The sequence below is a fragment of the Cheilinus undulatus genome, linkage group 7, assembly GCF_018320785.1.
Source record: "Cheilinus undulatus linkage group 7, ASM1832078v1, whole genome shotgun sequence".
NCBI lineage: Eukaryota > Metazoa > Chordata > Actinopteri > Labriformes > Labridae > Cheilinus > Cheilinus undulatus.
Window position 1 is genome coordinate 14,097,907 of NC_054871.1, and position 19,973 is coordinate 14,117,879.

Here is a 19,973-nt window from a genome sequence, read left to right on the forward strand (position 1 = left end):
GTGGGAGAGAGGGAGCCGTTATCGCTCCACAGCTTTGATATGAGACTGAGTTTGAGCTGAAGTGGAAAGATTTGCACAGTTCGTTTCACAACTTCTCTTATCTGCACTGACTGAAGTAAGGCCTGATACTACCAATGCTACTGCTACTATGTGTGAGAGAGTATGTGTGCAAGCATGCACAAAATGAGAGAATATCAGTGCATGTAAGATAGCCTTTAAATTTACTGAGAAAATGTATGTGACTGGAGTATGGCTCAGTTTATCTGAAAAATACAACACTTTTCCACATGGATATTGATATGTGGTGAGGAGAATTATACAAACATCATTGCAAATCTTTGTGAGTTCATAAAGTTAGCATGTTTGCAGACAGGAGACCATCATATCTCATTTTACAAAGATAACATGGCTCTAAAAGTCACACCTGGGTAGGTGCCAAAGCCAGATTAGTTCTACAGTGAAATCTGGACAGATTAGCACTCTGGCATAAGTGGACACCAGGGTCAAACTGAATGACACCTCCAGGTTAAATTCAGCTGTTGTGGTTTGGTGTAAGTAAACCTCTAGCTGGTCAACTGGCCTTTTGTAAAAACTTAGTTTGCATATGCTTGCTCATGTTACTTATTGGTTGTTCATGCTCTGGAACTGTAATTTTGGTTAAAAGTATCTTGATCAAGTTAACACAATACTTTATGGCAGTATTTGGAGCATCTTATAGTATTTATATATTCACTCTCATCTGGGTTTTCTTCTCTGATTGGGAATCTCCATCAATCCATCCATTTTCTATATCGCTTATCCCGTTGGGGGTCGCAGGGGGTTGGAGCCTATCCCAGCTGTCACTGGGCAAGAGGCGGGGTACACCCCGGACGGGTCGCCAGTGAATCACAGGGTGATTGGGAATCTGTGGAAGTAAATCAGACTTGTCTCCTCATCAGCTGGCGCATCCTGTTAACCCTCTGAGGATGGCGTTGTCATGTATGACAAAAAGAGACTCGTGTTGTTCAGAGTCAAATAACTTTTGAACCATAAATTCTGGGCACTTACTTGTGTTTTCCTTTGGTAGCCTTTAGTTATCCACGCTTCTCTAGCTCTTACAGAAGGTTTTTCTATCAAGCCTGGAACTTGAGTGACTTTTTGGGGTCTTAAGACAAAATTCCAGGTGAGACATAATGGTTACAGGGGCTCTAAGTTAAACAACTTTTCTTTTATTGAAAAGATAACAAAAATAAAACTTTCAAAAACATGTAGGTGACCACCAACTTTTCTGTGGTGCACAGCAGTAGGGAGCCATTTCTGTCCACCAGGGCGTGCTTCTGATTTACCTATCCATCATCATTATTGCCAAACCGAGCTACACTGAGCCGCGCACAGAATGGTCCTGCTCTCGAGCAGGTCCCAAGCACGCCTGCATGGAAGCTATTAATATCTCAGGATTGAATGAAAATATGGCAGCCATCACTGATTGGCATCAAATTCCACTTCAAAAACAGATGGGCGACATCACTACAATTACATCCATATGTATTATATACAGTCTGTAACTGTCATCATAAAAGTATACATTTTCTATAGTTTTTAACCACTATCTGGTTGTACCACTTCCAGGCACTGGCTGGAGCAGTTGTTTGCTAAATGCCATTAAATAACAAAAGAAAGGCTTTTATACTTGCTGAGGTAAAATAACTGAGGCAGTTTTAGATTTGGAACAAAAACAAGTAGAGTGCTTTGTTGTTTGAAAGCACCAATGATTATCTAACATAAATTTACTAGAATGCCCATCCCTACTTAAGTTACCCAATATACTGTAAGTTCTCAACTCAGTGCAAATCACTCATTAAAGCTTGACCTGGAAAAACTTCTTGCACTATATTTCCATCCCACCCTTTTCACAAATGCACAGAACTCTAGATAACTTTCTGAAATTTTGCAACTTTGGAAGATTTCAGGGTAGGTTGCCTGAATTTTTCAAGAAGTTTTCACAAGTGTATGTGTTAAAACAGTAATAACTAACTAATCTTTTGAGGAAGCTTTGTGATGGCAATATGTTGTTTAGAGTCAAACATGAATAACCATGAAATCCATCATGACTATCTCTTTCTATAGGAGTCTCTTGCTTTTGATTAGAGGGTGCACAGAGGAACAGAGGACAGCTGTCTGCTGTTTTCTTGGTTTTCTTATACACCAAAACTTGCCAGACTTAGGAAGGATCTCATACACAAATATACTTACTTACAAATTCATTTGGATTTATGTGTAGTTGATGCAACACAATTCAAGTCATTTAAAGGGGACGAATAAAAAGGCACAGTCAGTTCCTTGCTCGTGTCCTCTCTGCTATATACAGAGTCAGGTGTGTGATGGAGGCAGGCAGACCAGCATGTTTATTTGAAGCCTCTATCAGGCACAGACCAAACATTTGCCTTACCTGCTTCCCCCTCTTTTCCTCTTTTCCTCTCTGTCCCTCATTCTACCCCCATAAATTTTCCTCTGAAGAGGCAGCATGCCGCGAAACACCCACAGCTATCAAAGACAAAGTAGGAAGACAGAAGGACAGGGGCTTTTGAAAAATGCCTGTATATACATGCATGTGTGTTGTTGAGGGTGTGAGGCCTACCTCAGAGGCCCAAGTCTTTTAGTGGTCAGACTATATTTTGTAAATACCACATTATGTTCGAGCTGTTTGCAGTGATTACTTGCATTTTATTGATCCGGAGGATGTTGTGTTGAAAATTAAGGACAACAGTTACATACTGCTAGTAAATGAAAGCAGAAAAAAGAGTACAGACCGTTGTTGTTTATCATCATAATTATTACTCTTTGTAAATAAGGTCATGAGATTTAAAATGATATAGTTGCCTTCAGATTTTGTTTTGATTTTTAACATTTCACTTGTACAATAGCAGCACTGTAGATTTTATTTCAGATTAAGAAAAGAACAAATATGAGAGAGATACCTCGTCTACATGACTGTATTAAACATTTATCTTCAACCTCAAAAAAACTTGTAAACTCTATTTTAATGACATCTTTGCATCAGTATCTCCCTTTTTATAATTTGATATAGACTATTTTAAATGTATGAAGTATTAAACCAAAAAGTTATAATCTTCAATATAATTATTGATATTTTAATAACAACAATGGATAACTCTGGTAAATACTTCAAATGTTTACCATTGGACCATGCAGACAATACCTCTTCTTTAGTCTATATTATTTATTTTAGCTTTATTTATTTGCTAGCCCAATATGACTGCAGCGGCTCTATGTGCATACATTTCTTGTGAAAAAAGCTAGAAACAGCTGTTTCCATCTAATAATAGTTAACTTAAATTAAATGCATAACTAAAACTAAAAACAAAAATAAAATCTTAGCCCGGCTTGACAGATGACTCCACACAATAGTAATTGTAGGTCCTGCATTGTGTTTTAACATCAAATCAAATTTGAATAAATAAAATCAGGAACGAAGAATGGGCTAGTCTGTTTGAATGTGCTTTTAAAAAAGATCAAGTATTTATTTTTTTGGGCACGTTTTCTCCTGCCCCAACAAGTGTCTTAAATTGCTGCAAAACATAAAACTAATGTTAAAACTAAGAACGAAACTGAACAAAGTATTTTTTGCTAAATAGAAATTGAAGTAAATTAACAAACTAACGTTCAAAACAAATAAAAACTAAACTAGAGTTGAAGACAAACTTAAAACTATAATAATCTTCATTCCACCTTTGTTTTTGTCATATTTTCCCCCTCTTTACAGGGCTTGAAGGCTTCAGTTGCAGTCGTTCGGCTGCACCCACTCATCAACGTGATGACGTAAGAAATTTGAAGGCATATGATTGGCTTGATGTTAATTGGTATCAGGACTGGGTATCAGTAACGTCAAGAGTTTTCACGTTGAACATTTTTGAATCCTAATTGTAAAAGTTGCTATGTAATGTTACTTGTTTGTGGGGTTATGAGGTAATGAAGAATCGCGCAAACGTAAAAAAGACGAAAACATGTCAAGCTTCTGAGAATTCAGGGAGACTGTAGTGCACCTTCATCAACGGTGGCGCTAGCAGAGTTTAAGCTAATGTTAGCACCGCTACCGCTGCGCAATGAAGGAAGCTAAACGCGCAGCTTGTCAGTGATGAAGTTCAGGCTGAACTATGGAGGACGACTGAAGAGCCGGATTTATTGGTCAACGCAGCAATAGATAAGCAAGGTATGTTTTACCTTAGCCTCTTACTACCAGGTAAAGATCTGTCTAAGGTTATTTGGGGGATTTTTCTGTGTTAAACAGAGCCCATAGCATTCTGTGAAACACGGAAAAATGATGCGACTGACTCTTGTAACAAATGTAAGTTGGCTGGCTAAAATGGTTAATATCCGTATTTTGGTGTTGTTGTTTTAGCATTAGAAGAAACAATCCTTCAGTCAAACGAAGAAAGAAGCAAATAGATTAGTTTAATTGAAGTCAAGAGCTTTATTTTCATGACAAGGTCAATATCACTAAAGCATAATGTAATATCACAAAGAATAATAGTAATGTGATGATTATTAATAATTGCAGCAATACTAGAAATAAGAAGTTTTAATAATAGAAATACAGATAGTCAATAGTGTTGTTCAAATAATAGTCATATTATATTGATCAAAATTAGAATAGTTAACTAAAACTAATAAAATACAGAAATAAATTCAGTTATTTGAAACTACTGTAAAATCGAAACAAGTCTTCCCAAAAAATGAAACCAACTAAATCTCTATTAGTTTCTTGCAAAGTTAACTAAAAAAAAAATTGGAGAAAAGATTTCCATTTTTAGTCTTTGACAGTTTTAGTCGCCCTTTTAGGTCTCTCCACTATTAAGTATTCCATATTACTGAAAAAAAACTAAGACTTACACTAAAAGTAATACAAAATATACTAAACTAAAACCAAGCATTCCTGCAAAATAAAAACTAAACTACAATAACTAGTATTCAGAACTGACAAAACTAGAATTAAAAACAAAAAGTAAAAAATCAAAGTATAAATGTATGAAATACCCAAAACTTCAATAACCTTGCAACTGATACAAAATAAAAACTAAATGATGCAGTAAAAAAACAAATAATAATTAATAATAAAAAAAACTTTGGATGCATGGTTTTGGATTTTAGCCGATATCTGATATGATGGATTTACAAAATAATTGTAGCTGATACGTAGCTATATCAATATGATACTTAAATTTAGTTCAGACCTAAAACTTCAGTCTTTAAAACCAACAGTTTTAATTTTGAAAATGAACAAATTGTCAGTTGTGTAACACGTTTTCAAGTGTAATGATGGTGAATAAAGAAAAAGACTTCAGTTGAATTAGGTATGGTGGTCCAGCCTAAAACCCCACTGTTTATTTGTTCTTACAGCCAATATTAACAACTGATTTAGGCAGATTTTTTAGGTTGTAAATATCGGCAGAAAAATTAACATCTGCCAGTACTGATAATTCACTCTTCATACCAATGTGATACTGACAATATTGTGCACCCCTTGAAAAAAAACAAAAAAAAAAAGGATTTTTTTTTTTTGTTTTTCTTAAATGAGAGACTGTCAAATGTTTTGAGGTGTGTGTTTTGTATGAGTGTGTGTGTGTGGGTTTTAAAGTGGTTGTGTGTATATGTGTGTTAAAGATGCTTTGGGCCTAAACCATGTATGTTTAATTGTTTCACGTGGCTCAGTGTTTGTCTGTGCTCATAAATCTCTCTCTTTCTCTTTATCTCTTGTTTGCTCACTCACAAAGCTGATCGTTCATGAGTGCGCTGGAACCTGGGTGATTAGGATAAGTGTCTTAAAACTGAATCGTTTTGTTTGTATTTTTACCTGTTGACTTTTTGCTTACACTGACAAGCACCTGAATCAGACATGGCCGCAATAAACAGCCATAAACAAACATAACAGTGGCCTGAGACCTGATCAACTTCATAATCAATGTCATCAGAAGTCTGAATTCAACCATTGGAGTTTCCCTGATAGACAATGGGTAGGTAACTTTTACAATATGTGTGGCAGTTTTTCCTATTACCACTAGATGGTGATATGTCCTTAGCAATGAGCACTGTGCAGGACAGCTTTGGGACAAGAAAAGGCATTGGCATTTACATCACTGTTGAATTTATCACTGCTTTAATGTAGGATTATTTAACTGATTTTATCTGGCAAATGCAAAAGTCTGAGCTTTTTAGACTATTTGATGGTAGACCTGACTAGTTTTATGATAGATTTTTTTTCACTTTAGCCTGAGAACCTGAGACAGAAACAAGACAAGACATGGTTATTTACTTAGTGCTGTACCTGGGCTTTTTCTTTATCAGTTACATCACCTCTCAATCTGCCATCTGTCCCTGTTCGTCTGTATGTAACTACTCTCTTGACACAGGCCTGATGCAAATACACAGCAAACTCTCCCTCAGTGTTTACCTGCTGTTTGTATGAAGCAGCTGCTTTCTCTTTGTAATGACAGCAATCCTAGTAGAAAATGATAACTCACAGATACACTATATACACAAACGGCTCAGCCCCTGAACCCAAGAGACCTTCCTGACTTGCCTTTTAAAAAATTCTGCAAATATTTGCTCCTGATTTCTGGAAGGATTCTTTGTCTTCATTTCTGTTTCATGTATTGCAGTTCTCAACCATTTGTACACAAGAAAGTTTACTTTAATGTTTTAGAGTGACAAAGAGAGGGAGAAAAAAAACGCAGGAGCTGGTAAAAGGCTGATCATTATCCTGTTGTAAACAAGTTGATGAATGTACAGTTTTTACTTTCACAGTCTTTTTCTCCCGTCATATCCCACCCAGGTGTGTCAGTGTGTGCTTTTTCTTGACCTAGAGTTTGAAGGGATTCACAGCTTTCCTTTTTTTAAGTTAGATGACACTGTTTTTAGTCAACAGTCAGAAAAATCATCCTTGATAGACTGAATGTTCTCTCCATTTGCAGTTGGACTAAATAATACTGGAGAAAGTGATGTTATGGAATAACACAATATATGTTACTTTATGTAAAGAAGGAAAATAAAGGGCACCATTCCAGATAATTGCAGGGTGTTCTTCTTAGCTTAAAGTTTGACAAATAGAATTTGAGTTTTTCATTGATAATTTATTTTAAGGTTGAGGTATTTTTTTGTCTTACCCTCTAATATAGAGATGAAATGTGACATGCAATATAATTTTTCAGTATTGTGACAATGATATGATGTAAATAAATAGACTAATAAGACATAATTGATATTAGGGTTTTCAGTGGCTGTTTGAATCTTTTCATGAGACTCTAAAACTAATCATTCTATTCAACTAAATTTACAGAAGTTCTCCTGAGTGTAGATGGTAGCTTGGCCAAGTTTAATTTGACTCAATGAAAATGCTGTAAAATGTACACATGCTGAGTGAGACAGCATTCTTGTTTGCATAAAATAATTTTACTAATTTATTACAGTCAATTCAAACTCTTGCAATGAGTTTATGATGGAAGCTAGTGGCATCCAACAGTGCAACTAAGCATGAGTAAATGATATGGGACTTAAATTTGGTTCTACATTTTTTTTATATTTTGAGCACCGAAAAGTTCTAAACTACCTGGTTTGAATTTGATCTCTTTTCTTCCCAAAGCTTTTATGGCAATGACATGTAAACATCAATAACTTTGGATTTGATAGTGTTCTAGTTATTTTACACCTACAGCCAATACAGGAAGAGTGTTTTCTGTTCGGACTCTGTCTCACCTCCCAGTGCCACCTATGTACAGTGCAACAAAAGGGATCAATAGAAGCTATATGATAGTTTCTCAGACCTGGTAAGCTATCCTCAAGCAGAAAGTAGGAAATAAAGTAGTGCTAGTAGAATACTGTTGAGTGTAAATGAGGTCCATACCACCTTTTTTGTTTAGTAAACTTTTTTATCCTTTATAAAAAGTTGTGCCTATGCTAAGTAGGATAATGAGATCATATAATGTATGTAGCGTAGTATTTAAGCTCTGTTGCTCAGTTTTGGTCTCTACCACACCTTGTAGAAACTTGACTTTCAGAGTTTTCTTACCAGCGTTTTTTGTTGTAAAGCTACAGACGTTTTTTGTTTTCTTTGTTACCAGACTAGCCCATATTTTTAAACAGCTTTCAAACTTAATAGTTTCCTTTATTCAAGGAAATATAACCAATGGAACATGAAAACAATGTAAATGAATAGTGGTGTTAGCAGCACTTGTAAACCTGGAAACGTACACTTCAATAGACAAGGGAGTTCTGCCTCCTATCTGTGTGTCCTCTGCCACTGTTTATGAAGAGATAATATCAGAATATCTTTGTTTTGATTTTTCAGTGAAGAAGAAGTGACAATGACGTGTGTGACACTGTTGTAAATTTGAACTGTTTTTAACTGAGAGTGCTACGAGTTCAGCAACAGAAATAGCTGATACCAAGGGCACCTTCAGTGCTCGGGGATGCACAATATTATTGGTACGATATTGATCTAGAAATGTGAATTATCAGTATCGGCAGATAGAAAGATTTTTGCAGATAATTACAACAAATGTTTTTACTATATATCAGCTGTAAATATTGGCTGTACAAACAAGTTAGTGACGTTTCAGCCTGGCCACCAGACCTACGTCAGCTAACACCTTTTTCTTTATTCATCATCGTTTCTTACACAGTTAAAGTCTGTTTTAGGGACTGAAATTGATTAATTTGAACTTCCTCAAACTTTGAATTATGTGGACTTTAAATTCAACCCTTTAAATTTTAAGGGCTGAAGTTACAGGTCTTAACCACATTTAGATAACAGTATTGGCTAGAATTAATTTGTAAATACTGGCACATCAGATATTGGCAGAAACCCAATATCAGGCATCCCTAGCTACACTACTTTGGTCTTGTATAGAAATTGGGCTCTGCCAGTGCAAATGGCAGCCATGGACACAGGCCCTAATGCTCCACTTTGTTCCCCAGCTGTCTCTAAGTATGTCTGCTCTTTGGTGCTTGAGGTATCCGTCTAGTTTGCTGGAAAAACAAATGTCTGCTGAGTCTAGAAAGGAGCTGAGAATAGGTGAAAAGGGTTAAAATGCTCATTGGAGCTGAGAGGAAGTGCTAAGTAGCCTTTTGACCTGTGATGAAAAAAAAGATTTTTCTGCTGTGGTATATTACAAACATTGCTTGATAACTGAGGTTAAATCCTAATGATTTCTGGAGTAAGAGCATGACACACGCACACCCAAACCGGACTATTTCCTCTGAAGTGCTGTTTCCGTGTCAGTCCACTGAGAAGTTTGCATCCACTTTCTAAAAAGCTAACAGCAAGGCTGGAGACTTGGATCTGGGGCTTGTGACAGCCAACAGGAGGAGAAATTAGAAGTGGTGATTAAAGATGATGGTTGTTAAGGAGAGAGAAATGTCTCCCTCCCTCTTACTCTGTCTCGCTCTCCCTCTCTCCTTTCCTGTCTTACTCCTGTCTCGCCCTGGCTCTACTATCAATGGGAGCTTTCACTTTGCTTTGCATGATAAATATGATGGTGGTGTGTGCGTTTGTGTGTGCGATCAAGTCCAGCAGTCCACTCCAATGCATGAGTGGCTTGGAGTGATGCCAGCATGTAAAACCTAGCAACAAGATTTGACTTGGCCCGCTGAGAGGGAGCGAGACAGAGCTGGCATGTGCACAGTATGGGCATATGGATCTTTGTTTGTCCGTTTTGGACCATTTAGTCACTCTGTCACTCCAACTGGACTACTTAGCGAATTGGTGCTACTTCTGGATCTGAATCACACACACGCATTTGCACATACACACATAATTGAGCCAAGACTTGACTTCGCTGCTTTACAGTCTGTTACTGTTCACATGGCCTGAATGAAATGAAGAACCTCTTCCAAGTAATCCTTTTAACCAACATGTGTGATCCCTGGCTCACGACGATGTGGCCTTCAAGCTAACAGGGTCTACGCCAAGTCAAGTCAGTTTACAGCCTCTGGGCCTATCCTGATCAGCAGCACTGGTTCGGCAGCTCTGTCACTGATTTTTATCTGCCTCTGAATCAAATACAATATATTTGGTTGATTCAAAGGCTTGTCTGTGTTTTCTTTAGCCTCTAATGCCTCATTTTTCTTGTTTTGATAGTGAGACACACAATTTTTAGGTAAGCTTGTCTTGAGACATATTCTATGTAAAAATACATTCTGGTATAATAAAGGTGTAATATAGTCTATTTTATGAGTCAGTTAAATGGCTGTAATCAGCTGACACTGGGAGCATAGATATAAGTAGGTAGGACCCTGATCCAAATCATTGTCTGCTCGGTAAGCTGTTACCATACACTGTATAAAAGAGGTGGTCATAAGTGCTATATTATCACCCATTTTTTAAGCCTCCCATTTGAAAGAGACTTAAGTCTGCCATCTTTGCCATCGCCATAATACTTTTATGAAATCTGGACTGACATATTTGGATTACAGAATGGCTTTTCATTGTAAGGTCTTTAGCCTGGTTTAGTGAAGCATCTTGACAATCACAGATGGCATTATTGTGAGACCATACAACAACTGTGAACTGATTAACACACCTCATTCTTTTGTATGTTGTTATCTTTTTGGTGATATTTTTTACTTAAGAAAACGTGTCTTCTCCTTGCTTTATCTTTGATCCAGGCCATTACACCCCCCCCAAGCCACTGCTCTTGTGTTGCTTTAGTCTAAATCAGACCAAGATGTCACATCTAAACTCGTTGAATATTTAGAAAATTAATAAAATAAGGACAGGCTTAACGTTTACCTACTCTTTGCACATTGAAAAATGCTCCTCAGTCCTGATGCCCCTTAGTCGTAATTCCAACAAGTGTTCTCTCTTTTTTTAACTTTGAAAAAATACGTTTCCTCTTTAGCGATTGCTTTGGGGTGCTTATGAGAGAACGTATGCTTGATTTTAACTCTTCTGTTACACTCTCTTTTGTCACTCTTTGTGCACCTACCAGTTGCTTGTTTTTTCTGTGTGGACAATAGGGATGCAAGTTCAGCATGATATCCTCATTCCTTAAACAGACTTACAGTCTGTGATCCTTCACTCCATAAACAAGAAATATGATACATTGCTCTAAAAAGCACATATTTCAATTTGCATATTATGTTCTGTTTACATTTCATCTTTCAAACCAGGAGATATTAGGCTGTTTGTGTTTTGCTTTTCATGTTGTATATATTTTTTGTTTTCCTCTTTTTTTGTCTTATGTTTGATACATTAAAGTCTGTACCAACTATCACTGATAGTTCCTAATAACACTGGATGGAACAAAGGATTGATTGATTGATTCATATGTTTATTTCAAACGTAAAAAAGTATTAGCTGCATTACATTCATAAAAGCAAAAATAACAAGTGAGGGACATCTAGAATAAATCTGGGAAATTTTCTGTTTTTTATTGATGAACCTGTATCAAACCATGACCCCAAATCCGAGGTACAAACCCAACTATGACCTCTGTGAACCGTTACACCTCTAATAATTACTAGACCTGTAGTCAACCAAAGAAAAACTTGGTCCTCTGAAATTACACCCACACACTAACCAGTCGATTGGTTGTTCAGGTAAAAAAAAAAAGAGAGAGAGAGAGCCTTCCCTCTATCTCAAAAGCAGTTAGAGCTGCTGCCTCACAGTAAGAAGGTTCCTGGTTTGCTTCCTGTTCAGGGCCTTTCTGTGCTTGCTTGGGTTCTCTCCGGCTACTCCGGCTTCCTCTTAGCACCAAAGACATGCTCGTTAGGTTAATTGATGACTTTAAATTGGCCATGAGTGTGAGTGTGCCTGGTTGTCTGTCTCTGTATGGCTATATGGCTCTTGCTGACAGCTAGAATAGGGTCCAGCCCCCAAGACCCCCAACAGGATAAATGGATGGAAGGATATTGTATTAACTCCAGTTTGTGAAATTTCCCTGTCTTTATTTGAGACAGGGGTCAATATGAGACTGGACTTTATTTTATTTCCTAACAAAAATCAAGACAAAGATAAATAAGACTGTAAAATTGGAAATTCACTCCAGAATTAATATTTCACTTGGGGAAAAAGTCTCCAGCTGACCTTTAACCTTGCATTATTCTGTCTGTCTTGAACAGATGCAAAACTCTTTTTTTTTTGTTTTGTTTTGCTGCTTTTACTCCTTATTTCTGATCTTCAGACTATTTTATATCAAAATGAATACAGGCCTCTAAATGAGAGAATGTAGCAACAAAATGTAAGTAAAGTGGACTGAGTTCATACTTTGGGTGAGCTTTATTTGAAGCTCCTTGGTAAGCACCCTTTCTCATCTAAGTTTCTGACCCATCACATCCTCCACACCTGTAAACTCTTCTTCTGTTTATTTTTGCCCAAAGCATTCTTTGAAGTTTTTAGCATTTATGGTCAGCAGAATTGCTCTCAGCTGTACGGCAGCATAAAAAGCTTTTAAACGTGCTACCTTACAACCTGGGTATCCTGGCAATCTGACCTTAAAAAGTTGAAAGAACTTATCAGGTGTCATTTAATCGACAAGGCAGCATGTCAAACAATCCCCTAGAGTTCCTAGACCAGCTTCAAACCCCTGCGAGAATTAAACCATTTTTAAATTAGCCCCGTTCAGAAATACTCTCAATCTGTCATGCTCTAACGTGGTGTCACATTCTCTGAGATTACCATCATTACAGTAATTAATGCTTTAATTTCTGGGTATGTTTTGAAATGAGACCCAAAGTGCTGTGATTTTAATGTAATATGGGACTAATGTGGTGTGGAACATTGGGTAATCTGGCTCCCACATGCCTTAGATCTGCCGAATAGGTTTTTATCTGCTGTAATACGGTTCAAACACAGAGCTAGAGGCAGTGAGGAGTAAAATAGACAGTAGAAGTGGAGACTGTGCTCAAGTGTTGATATATTTAAAGGACTATACTTCTGCATTGTGGATTTCTTGAGGTGCAGTAAATGACGCAGGAAAGTTAAATTGCATGACACAAACTGATGTGAAATTTTACAGAAATGTTGATTTTGTAACAAAAGTCACTACTTTGGCACTTCATTTCAGAGCTTTAACTTCTTCTACTCTGTCCAGTTTACATTTCTGTGACTAATTTAACATCACTGAAGTAGAATGGAAGAGAAATAATGGGATAAAAGAACATGCAGATTTCATAACCTGTTATTTCTCTTTTTCAAAATGAACCATATGACCTTGGAGGGAATAAAATGAATAAGCTTTCTGCTTGTTGAATTGCTAACTAGGTTACAGTTTCACATAGATGACTTAATGGGCTTCACGTTCTGTGAGCTCCACCTGGCCTCTCTCTGCCCTCATCCAGAGTGTCTAATACATCCAGTTCATCCAAACACTGTTAGTCATAATGAATATTGCTAGTTCGAGAGGCTGCTGTTCAAATATACTATTAACAATCGTGGATGGATAAATGACCCTGTGTCTCATTCCCTGATGTAAATGCAGTCTTTTGTCTGAGTTGGCTTGAATCTTGTTTTGAGGTTTTGTTTGGCTATGATCTATTCCTCTCCCAGTTGTTATCTACAGTAACAACTAAGTACTACTCTTATCAGTCTTTCTCATTCTCATCTGATGGGTTATGAGAAACTTGATGAGATACTTGGGATAGGACAGGCGTCATTAATACTAGACTCGCTTTTTCTTGAAAAGGATGGACAGAAAGATGCTGGTTTAGCTCGGTTAGTAGATGGTAGAGTTCGCAACGCACTTCATAGATTTATTGCTGTTGGGTAGGGCTGGGTATTGTTAAGAACCTCACGATTCAATTCGATTTCGATTCTTTAGGTTGCGATTCGATTCGATATTAATTTAAAGGCTTCGATGTTGATTTAGTAAGAAGTAGAAATGCACAAATAACCTGTTGACAATTTTTTAATAATTATTTTCATGCCCATGTGAACGTATTTGGTAAGTCACCTCACATTTTTGAGCAGTAAAACATCTGAAAATAAAAATTTGCACAATAATAACTTATTTGTGCATATGGAGTACAAAAGTAAAAAACATGACAGTTCTGTATAAACACTGAAAAAGTAAAGTGCATGTAAACTTAAATAATATTTCTGTCCTCTTGGAAATTGTGATAAACCTCACATAACATGGTTATGGTTAGTTGTTGTTTGGCCGAGTGCGGCCTCCATCCACACAACGCAAATCACACGCACAGTGACCCCCCACTGGCCAGGAGGTGAATCGATTCAGAGGATTTGCTGAATCAATATTGAATTGGGGGAGGAAATATTGCGATGCATCGATTAATCGATATTTTTACCCACCCCTACTGTTGGGTGCATTTCCCCTCCCACCTGTTCCCCAAAGTCACATGTTTTCTGATATTGGGGTGAATGTACATTAAATCTGCCTGAATCCAGATAATCAGAGAACTGAACACTGTGCAGCAGAGTCTGTGTATCTCCTTCTGAATGCACATCAGGCGACGGGTGATGCTGCTGCTGTCACTGCATCGGTATGTTGCTCCATATAGATGCTACGTCACAAGAGGCCTATCCTAGGTGAGTGGATTCCCACTATAAATGGCACACCGTCCCAGTGCCCACTAAGAAACTGTCTGTTCGTGGCACGGATGTGCCTGTTGTTTATTTTACAGTTTTAATGTGCGTGATGCAGTGTGACAGTCACAACAGCTCAACCCTGTAAGCTTTTGTTAAACCATCAGTTGCAGTCATGGGACTGGTCATGTTGGCTGAACTCAACTTTGAATGTTGTTAGAAACGGTTTATGATATTTAAAGAACACTGCGACGAGTTTATTTGTAAAGTTGATGAAGAGAAGGGGTCACCCTGCTTTATCTCCTCTTATTCTCATCCTCTATCTGAGTTTGTTTGTGTCTGTGCCACTGTCAGAATCTGCTGTTATTCTAAGTCCAAAAATGAAAGAAAGACCCGATAAGAAAAAAATGTATGGTTGTTGATTTAGATTCAGTAAATCAATATGAAATACACTCCAGTAATCTAGTTTGATATTGCGTTTAATTGCAATATATCACAGAGAGAAATGTCTGTTTTCCAATATCTATCCGACCTACATTGCATTTAATAATTAAATGTATTTCTTATTGCACTAAAGACTTTCCATGCCAGTAAATGCATTTGCAAACACTAACAGCAATATGGGGTTTTAGTTAAATAAGTTCTGATGTAAGGCACCTTTTACATTGCAGAAATGTTTAAATGTAAAATAAAGTCAGAGACATACACACAGCCCTGCACACATGTCACTGTGCTAGTTGTCTGGGCTTATATGAGTCCCATGGAGGAGAAGTGTGAAGTAATAGCTAACACTATTAAAGCTGTTAACAAGGTGAAAACACACATGCAGAGAGAGACAGCTGCCTGTAAAGCATCTTTTATGGAGTATGTATATGTTTGTTTGTGTGAACACTCATACTGAGTTTATGCCCGTGTGACTTTATGTGGTTGTGGTGCATGCCTGTGTATGTGTATCTAATAAACAACTGTTTACACCCATCAGGGATTTCCTGTGCTTAACGACAGAGGGTTGGTCAGAGACCTTTAAACACGTTGCAGTGTTGTGTGGGTGAGCTGTGTGAGTACATGTGTGTCTTTGTGTGTGGTGTTAGTTGGGTTCCAGTCTAGTAACTTTGAACTAAACAGCAACCCTTGTAATAATAGCAGTGTGTAGCAAAACAGGAACAGCAGGTGCTTTGGGTGTAGCAGGTTATGTTTGTGGATGTTTAATTTTCCTGTGAATATGAATAAAAATGGAAATCTTTGAGATTAAATCAGAGCAGAATAATAGAATGAGGTACAGAAGAATGAAGAACGAGCACAGTCAAACTCTAACTCAAGGCCATGTTGGTGTTATTGTTGCTGTTGCTGGTATTTTTTATTTTTATTTTCAAACTTTTCTTTTTTGTTTGAACAATAGTGCTAATAGAAAACCATCCGAGTCAATCCTGAGTTATCTGAAGGGCAAGGTTGTCCTCTGTCAGTGGAGTTAAATGGATAGATGATTCTGTTTATTCATGAAAATTAATGAATAGGGATGCACAGGTTAATCATTTGAACATGATTGGTACAGTATTGGCGCTTTTACAGGCATCAGCCATGGACAAATAATGAGCCAATGTCTGTTGCAAATGTTTATCTGCTATGGTCTGCTGTGCTGTCATTTAGCATGCCTAACTGGTTATTTAGAGAAGAGATTTATTGTTGGACTGAAGATGTGACCTGTTGGACAAATTGGTATGTGTTTTCAGGATCAAATGTGAGGGAAATGCTGGCATTGTGGGAGTCTTACACAAAAGATGTGATTAATAAAAACAGCGGTGTCAGCCTTGATCTTTACAGTCAGTGCATCTTTATCAAAATTTACCAGTAAATGCACCGTAGCATGAGGCTGGTTGTATTCTTTGTTTATTAATAATTTAACAGCACAATATATAAATCAAAACAACGACAATAATGGCATTTAGAGACGCATTGTTCAGCTGCTCCCACCTCTGCTGATTACATTTGTTTTTAAATTAAGGACGCCATAATGTATATTTCCAAATCTATTTACCACCATTTTTTGTAGGTGAATTTCACATAATGAGGAGAAAAGCTGTTTAAAAGTAATGTTTTGGGTTTGCACTTCAAGCAATACACCGTACACTGTATGGCTCACACTGCAAACCATGAAGGCCTTTTTTTCAAAGATAATTTTTCTGGCTTTTTTGCCTTTATTCAGATAGGATAGCTGAAATGAGACAGGAAATATGGGGAGAGAGAGTGGGAGGAAAACATGCATCAAACAGAGGCAAAACCAGGAATCATTCCTATGACCAGTGATTCGAGGACCACAGCGTCTATGGGCGCCTTCTCTACCCACTGAGTTAAACTGGTGCTTAGGTAGCCACTTTTAAACAGCTTTTTCCCTTATTATGTGAGTTTCCTCCTTGAATCGAAAATGTTGCTTTACTGATCAGTAAATACACCTTAGCTGATGACTGACAGTAATGATTGTGGTCCATCACAAGTAGGCAGCTCATAAATGAATAAGATACAGCTACACAGCAGCCTCTCAAAGAGGCAGTTCCTGCTTCCTTATGTAGCAGTCTTTGATGTAACCAAGCGGCAACCTCTTGTCCTAAAAAACAGCCAATGCGGGAGTGCAAAAAATTGCTATACGGCGAGTATCCACTTGAGGCTGTCTGCAGGAACACCGCAAGTTCCGTCTGGACACATGTAAAACAGACGGTTTTGACACTAGAAATAAACTGGTTTACAGCCTGGTTCAAAACACCAAACGTGTCTCATTAGCTAGTGTCTTATTGTGCTCCCACTGTAAGGGGGGGTTAATTTTTTTGTACCACGATCGTTTGGATTATATTTAGGATGAAAGCTGATTGGCGCGTGTCATCTGATTGACAGATAGCTCTGCAGGCAGAGGCTCCGTTTCTGTCAACCGGAATGCTAGCTAGCAGGCTGACAGGAAGTCGTGCTTACTGGGCGGGCCATTAGGTTGATCCAAAGTACGGTTGAGACCGCGATTTCAATATGGAAGCCTCCATGGATTGGCTTCAAGAGCCGTTTGAGTCCGCCTATTGTAAGCAGACGACTGACATCACACGGGGTTTGTCCAGTTCTTTCTACAGTCTACGGATGTAACATCCAGTGTTTCCACTGACACAATGAACATGTATCTGGCATGGCAACTCTGAAACAACTCTCACGATAAGTCATGTCCTATTAAAACTAGGGATGCGCGAGGTTAATTGGTAAAATGGTTAAAGTTGTTTATCAAATTAGCCGGTGCAGGATTTACGAGTCGGTTAAACTAATTACCTATTATTTTTATAAACATAAGCTTGAAATCCTGTTCTATAATGCTCTTTTAAACTGTTATGAACCTCCCCCCACTAGAGGCTGCTGTAGCTTCAGTTAATGGATGCTGCCTTCCTGTCTGGCACTTCATGGGGTGTAAATATGAGAAGCTCAGCGGTGGCTTAGCGCGGTTAGCGTGCAGAAGGAACAGCAAGGTATGACAGTTTTTTAAAGTAGTAAATGGAAATAAAGTGGTATGTAGGCTGTCAAGGGTTGAACTCACCCGAAGTGAAAAGAGGCCACATGTCAAAGCACGATATTAATCTGCCAAGAGGAACGAAGGCTGGTGCTGCTGGCTTTCAATGTTAGCCATGCTGTAGAGAGTATATCAGGCTAACACCCCACCTGCTGACACAATGACCCTGTGAGGAATTTGACTGATTTCTAGAGATTTTCTCCTCTTTAGACTAGTCAGTTAAACAAAATGAACGCTTAGCCGAATAGGGAAATAGATAGGGGTGCACCGATCGATCGGTGCGGATTTCCTTAATTTTGGGGGATCAGTGATCGGCCGATACTTACATATGAAACCAATCTCATCCACCGATCTTATCTACCGCTACCTACTAAAATGTGAAAAATGAAAGACTAAAGAAACTGATATAATTTAGTAGTTTGGACAGCAATGCTCTAAACTTTTCATTTATATTTGAGAGAACTACCTCATGTGCAGTTAGAACAACAAGTTTGTATTGTTTCACAGGTATTGTTCAATGTTTTTCAATAAAATAAGATTGGAACATTGAAGGTGTATGCTGTCAGTTATAAAAAAAAAATCGGTATCGGCCAAAATTGGAATCGGCAGGTCAGGCTTTTTAAAGATCGGTGATCGGTGATGGCCAGAAAATTGCAATCGGTGCACCCCTAGATATAGATGCTTAGGAACATCCTTAATGAAAACTCTTAAAAAGAAAAAAAAAATCAGTCTTTTAAAACTGCCTAAAATATTTGAGGTAATGTAAGTGCTTGATAAAAAATATATGAAATAGGACAGTGGTTTTCGCAACCTCAAGACCCACTGGATAATACCTTGATGTCAGAAGTTAGCATCTGTTTTAACTGGTTTTTTTTTTTTTTATTAGCAAAAGCCTAAGAAAATAGGCCTATGTTTTACTAAAATATCTTGGATGATATTTGGTAAATGCTGTATCATGGTTTCAGTTAATATGTGCACATCTAATTTGAAAAACCTTAGAGCCGATAAAGCCTTGCGCCTTCTCCTCTAATTAATCTAGACATTTCAGTGCAGAACTTTTGTATATTGTATTAACATATCCCATCAAATGTGTTTTAATGGGTACTGTGCCTATGATTTTTTTTTTTTTTAAGTCTTTTTTTGTCCTTTCTGTGTGGTGAGCATGTAGCCAAGCTGTTTCCAGTCTGAGCTAATTCCCATTTTATTTCTCTGGTAAATAATCCCATTTAGATGATTCAGAACACGGTAAGCTTTTGTTAATTTAATTTTTTTGTTTTATTGTTTATGGTTATGTGAGCAGGGTGAGGGAGGGCTGCCTCGACTAACACTGGAGGAATTTGTGGATACAGTGGGAGTCGTGTGTGTGTTCTGATTCCAAACCATCCCCCTGCTTAGTACCCTTGGATGACACAGCTCACTGATGCATCACACTCATTATCATCACACACACATACACATATGAGCACTGACACAGACTAACGGCTACTGTTTGTTTTTCTGTCTGTCATGAGAAAAAAGGCTCAGGAAAAGGGGCTCTGTGCAAACAAGCAGGCTAACCTCTTTGACCCCTGGGACCAGCTGGTGGGTCAGTCATTTGAAACCCATGTCATATAAACAAGCTGTAATTTATTATTCGTTATGTAAATTTTGTGAAATATTTGGACATTATTTACAAAGTTTTAGACACATTTTAATTATTTTAAACTTTTTAGTTCTAATCTAGTTATAGTCTAATTTTAGTTGGCTACAACTAAAGTACCTTTAGTCCAGTTTTAGTCAATAAGAAGTCCGTACATTTAAGTCTTAAATTTCTTATTACTTTGAGCTCATTTAATTAGCCATATTATGAAATTAACAACTTTTAAACACATATTAATGCACTATCAATACTTGAATTGATTT

General features: G+C 37.6%; 1 long non-coding RNA gene across 2 annotated transcripts in view; it reads left to right on the forward strand.

Annotated features, from left to right (window-relative positions):
* Positions 1-3,876: 3,876 nt before the first annotated feature.
* Positions 3,877-19,973, forward strand: part of LOC121512229 — a 253,715-nt gene continuing 237,618 nt past the window's right edge. For both annotated transcript variants that reach the window (XR_005992093.1, XR_005992092.1), the window contains exon 1: positions 3,877-4,210. This is a non-coding gene — a long non-coding RNA (uncharacterized LOC121512229). The remainder of the gene's footprint in view (positions 4,211-19,973) is intronic.